Source organism: Fukomys damarensis, unplaced genomic scaffold (assembly GCF_012274545.1).
Source record: "Fukomys damarensis isolate Sample0158 unplaced genomic scaffold, DMR_v1.0_HiC HiC_scaffold_23, whole genome shotgun sequence".
NCBI lineage: Eukaryota > Metazoa > Chordata > Mammalia > Rodentia > Bathyergidae > Fukomys > Fukomys damarensis.
The window spans coordinates 41296832-41302562 of NW_022900935.1; positions in this window are offsets into that span (position 1 = coordinate 41296832).

Genomic DNA, 5731 nt, shown 5'->3' on the forward strand with positions numbered 1-5731 from the left:
CCCGCCTAGTCATGGCCTTGCCCAGATCTTTAGAGGGCATGGCAGCCACTGAGGTGAGGTCACAGGTGAGCATGTTTTCTTGATTTGGATCATCGTGTTCTGAACATCTATCCCTTGAAGGGAAGACTGAAGAAAAACCTGTGTAAGCATTCACTCTCCTTATACTGTATAACTAAATACGAACGCCAGATTCCAAAGATTAACCTGATAGATAAACCTGAGGATGTCTTTTTAGGGTTTGAGAAGTTAAAGGAAACTGACTAAACTTTTTCCTTTTTAAAAATGGTATGTAAGGGGGCCAGCGATTTAGCTCAGTGGTGCCACCACCTGCCTTGCAAGTGCAAGGTCCCGAGTTCAATCCCTGGTACAAAAAAAAGTATGTAAAAGCATGTTAAACTGCTTCCTCTTTGATGACAAAAAATGGTTCCATCTTGTCCATCCACAATTACTGTCTACAAGAATGCATGAAAAAATTGAGCGTACTACATTTACATCTTGTTATATGGCTTATTTCCACCTTTCTAGGCCATCGCCCCAGGTATAAGAAAACACTTTACAGCCAATGAACACGTTAAGTGCAACACCCAGAGGTCAAGTCTAAAGGATGCAACGAAGCCACACCCAGGGGACCTGAAAGGTGACACTCCGCGCTGTGCACTAGGCAGACAGAGGCTTGGTGTTGGTCACGGCTGTGACAGGGTCACCCCACGCAGGACCTCCACTTCACTAAGGGGATTCACATTCACTTTCCCACTGTGTGCTGACAGTGTGCATCACGTATACACTCGGCTCCTGGGCAAACACCCCTCCTGGCTGGATCAGGTGGTGCCCGCAGGCCGGGCATCTCTTCCTGGAGCAGGTTTAACTGCAGCGGCGAGCTGATCCTCGAAGTCATGTGTGGGGCTTCACCTTGGCCCTCCCATGCATCCTCCACTCTCCCTTGGCCATCGACTGAAGGTGGTTCCAGGTCTGGAGCCACTGCTGAGGATGCAGGTGGCATTTCAGAACCGCCTGCGGCCCCCAAAGTATCCAAGTACAGAGCAGAGAGAGCAGGAAGAGGGTGCGGGCCATTGGGCCAGGGTGGTGTGGGCAGGCTTGCAGGTGCAGCCCCCCAGGCTGCAGGGTCCCCGGCTCCCAGGGAGATCACGGCCGGGAGGGCCAGGGCGGGCAGGAGGTGGGAGGCCTGGCTGGGGAACCTTGAAATGGTGGAAGGCAGGGCCAGGCCTGAGGCTGGGGCTGCAGGAGGGCACCAGGGCCACACGCCCTGAAGCGGCTGCTCGCTGCGGGGACACATGCTGCCTTCCGAGCTGCTGCTGCCCAGCGGCACCGGCAGCTTCCTTCGCCTGTGCTTCCCTTTCTTGCATCCAGCCGGTCTGGTCTGCCTGGAGGCAGAAACTCCTAAAGGGGAAGGTGGGGGCACAGGGTGGAGCATTAAACCCCAGAGAAGAGAATGCCGCTTCCAGGTGATGAGCAGTAGGTGCCCCAGGAATAAATCTTTGCCAAGAGGAACTCTGCGACCACAGCAATGGCTAAGAGCAGCTTGGAAAAGCCAAGCCAAATTCAGAATAAAAATTAATCAGCTCATTTTTGGCCTCTCCTAATCAGTTTCTTATACAGATCGTTTCCTCTGGTCTGGGATCTAAACAGGTCGCAGATGAATTATTGGTATGCGTGCATTATTTCAGCCTTTTTCACACGGGTCCAACTCCTACATGCATTCCTTCTCCCCGTCATAGCTGCAGGTCTGGATTCAACTCATCACAGGTGGAAAATACTTGGAAAAGTAAATTTGTGTCTGCACTAGAGTGTTGCCCTACAGGACACAGGGCAGCGACTGCCTACACCGTGGAGGGTGCAGCAGGCGACGAGACACAGGGCAGAGGTGTAAGGGCCGCGTGCGGGCACTCGCCCTCTCCCAAAGGGGCCCGCCATGTGGGCGCTGCTGTGGGTGCAGGGGGCCCCCCGGTGGCTGAGAGGACTCTGCTGTGCGAGACCTCCCACGGCTGTGGGACCAATGCATCAGCTGGGACACAGGAGCACTCAGCTGGGCTCCTGCTCTCCTGCTGACGATAGCAGCAGGAATGTGTGGGCCGACAGCAAGGCCTTCGTGAGCCCCCTGTCCACAAACTCTTCTGAGGCCAAAGCAGCTGGCGGTGTGCCAAAGGCCCACGACGACACGCTACAGCGGCACCCTCTGTTGAGGAGAAAGAGATTCATGATGCGTCCTTTTGATTAGTCATACTTATTGATCTTTACAAACACCATGATGGAATGGCGGGCTGCTGGAATATAAAAACTTCACCAGGGGCCAGGGATTTAGCTCAGTGGTGCCGATGCCTGCCTCGCAAGCACAAGGACCCGAGTTTGATCCCTGGCACAAAAATAAAAAACTTCACCAGCCTAGGACAAAATTCTCATTTTTCTTTCTTTTTTGATATGGGGGATCAAAATTGGGCCCTTGCTGCTTGTGAGGCGGGCGGCGGAACCACTGAGCTAAATCTCCACCCTTTCTTTGTATTTTATGCTTTATAGTTATAATTGTATACACATTTATTTAATTCATGCTTTCACTGTAAACATTTTCCGGGATACTGTACTGCTTATTTTTTCTTGTTTATCTTTGAATGTGCTCTACCAATCCCTATTGCCTGCCTAGTTTTCATTTGGCTCCAGTACAGCCCTCCCCTGACGTACACCTCCTTGTTACCCTAGCTGACGGCGGTCACCCAGGGGGCACATGTGTACACCAGCCTGCAGCTTACTTTCTTTGTGGGGACTAAGGATCGAACTCAGAACCTTGCGCTTATGAGGCAGGTGGTGGCACCAGAGCTACATCCCCAGCCCTGCAGCTCATTTTTTGTACTTAACATCCCCCGGGAGAACCTTCCCCTGACAGAGTTGTCTCACACTTTGGTACACTGTGCAGGATTCCATTTTATGTATAATCCCCAGTTGCAGACGGACCTGTGAGTTGTGTCTAAAAACATGATGTCTTCCCAGAGCAGAGGCTTCCTGTGGGGCACTGCTGGGCCCCAGCACCCACCCACGCCTCTGGGCTGGCCCAGACTGCAGGGGCGCTGAGCGGTCTGCTCCGCTCGGTGGACAGGACCAGACAGGACTCTGGGCAAGAGAGTAACCGGGACCAACTGACTTCCCGCCTAGAACAATGGACACGTGGACAAGTGATGACATAAACACGAGGCTCAAGGTCCTGGTGTTCAGGGGATGAGGGGTGGTGACCCGAGGGAACCAGGCCAGGACTGCTGGGGTGGGGGTGGGGGTCTGACGAGCCCCAGGAGAGCAGCGAGAGGAAGGGAGCCGAGTCCTGGTGTGAGTGATGGGAGCCAGAGCCCACAGAACACTGCTGTCCCCGTCAGGCCTGGAAGAGACTCCGCGTGGCCCTGCCTAGCAGAGACCTGAAAGCACAGCTCGACAGGGTCCATCTGTAGCCTAAAATAAAGCGCAGTACTCACAGGACATTCAGCACCCGGCATCCAGTCTCCCTGCAGACAGAGAAGCAGGGAAAGAGAATCCCCAACAAAGCCAAGGAGAACGGTCTCCGCCTCACACCGGCAGAGACCGGGCTCTGCAGAGGGACTGGAAAAAGAACAGTTACAGTCTCACACTGCCTGCCTTCAAGACTCCCGGTAAAGCTGCGTACGTCAAGGCCGTTCTGCTACTGCCATAAAGGACTCGTTAATTCTGTCCCTCCTTTCTGAAAACCAAATAAGCTTTCATCTTCTCAATTTTGTTTTCTGTCTTCAAGTTTGTTGACTCTGCTCTTATGTTTTATCTCTTTCCTTCTACCTGGGGTTTATGCTGCTCTTTTTTGGCTACCTTCTTAACCTGGAACTTTAGATCACTGAAGACATTTCTTCTCTGACATTCTCATTAAGTGACTAATTGTATAAAGCTGGTTTTAGCTGCATCCTACAAATTTCAGTACATATGCTGAATTATAATTTGTGGGTGGTACTGTGGATTAAACCCAGAGCCTTCACACTGATACATTCCTAGCGCCTTTTCATTTTTTTATTGAGGCAGGATCTCTCCCCAAATCACCTAGGCTGAACCCAAACTTCCAACCCTCCTGCCTCAGCCTCCCAGGGTGCTGGGCTTACAGATGTGTGCCACCACACCTGGGCCAATTTCATTTCCTAATTCCTTTTATGATTTCAGTTTTTTGTTTGTTTGTTTGTTTGTTTCAGACAGGGTCTCACTATATAGTTCAGGCTGGCCTCAAACTTCTGAAATGATCCTCTTACCTCAGCCTCCCAAGGTGCTGCGATTATAGGCATGTACCACCATGCCTGTTATGATTTCTTCTTTGATCATGGATTATTTAGAAACACGCTGTTTAATTTCTAAGTGTCTGAGTTTAAATATCTATTGATTTTAATTTAATTCACCCCAGCTAGAGAGAAATTTTATGTATCATCAAAGCTTTTAAATGTGAGTCTTAAATTACAGCCCAAACCCTAGCTATGTCAGTGAACATCCTGTGTGTACTTGAATGTGTATGCTCAAGTTACCAGGTGTTTTCTAAAGACCAAGCGGGAAGGTGACTGACAGTGGCATTCAGCTCATCCGTTTCTTTCCTCTTTTTGTCCATATGTTTTATCAGCTGCACATGGAGCTTAAATTTTCCAACTCTGACTATGGCAAATCCATTTCTCTCTAACTTAATGTCCATTTTGGCTTCCTAGCTTTGGAAGCTCTATTAGGGAGTACACTTTTATGACTCTTACCTCTTCCTGGTGCAGTTCCTTGACTGCTTCACCATCATGGTAAGCCTGTCTCAAGACCTATTCATCTGCATTAATGCAAATGATCCGGTTCCTTATGCTTACGTTAGAGCCTGTGCGTCTTTTTCCATCTGCTTACTCTCCACACATTTGTGAGCTCCTGTTTAAAGAGCTCTCTGTGAGTAGCAAAACTGGTGCTGATCTGTCTGCTCTGATGATTGCCAGCTCTTAACCGCAGCCATTTATCTGAGGTCGTCACTGAGACTGGACTCAGAGCTGGTTTTTTTTGGGGGGGTGGTACTGGGGATCGAACTCAGGTCCTACGATTGCAAGGTGGACGTGGTGCCACTGAGCTAAATCCCTGGCCCACAGGGCTATTATTTTACTGTGTGTTTGGTCTGGCCTTTTTCTTTCCTTCTCTCCCTCTATTGCCCTTTTCCTGCTTTTTTCAGAATGAGTATTTTTTAAAACTTTTCTTTGAATTTATGAATTGGCTTTTGAATTAACCTTTGTATCTCACCTTTTTAGTTCAGGCTACAGTTTCTTGCAACAGTGGCTCTTGAAGACCAAGGTGAATCCATATATATGGTTCCTTAGGGGCCTCTGACTCTGGGCAACTTATCTTCACCTGTCCATGCCTTAACTGTTCTACAAAGGTAGGACAGGAATTTGCAAGGAAATGCAGCTGTGCTCACAGTCCTCAGCCCCAACTTCTTAGGGGTCAGGGTATAAAATACAGGAATAAGGAATTTTTAGAAAGCAAAGACACAGAGAAAGCATGGAGTTTGAGAGCACAGCAGCTCTGATTCTGCATTTCTTCCTTGGACAGAGCTGTGGCCCTGCAGATGGTAAGACTAGTTTAAGATCAAAAGAAACTATTAAAAGTATTTCCTGGGGCCAGGGATTTAGCTCAGTGGTTCCACTGCCTGTGTCACAAGTACAAAGTCCCGAGTTCAATCCCCGGAACCAAAAAAAAGAAAAAAAAA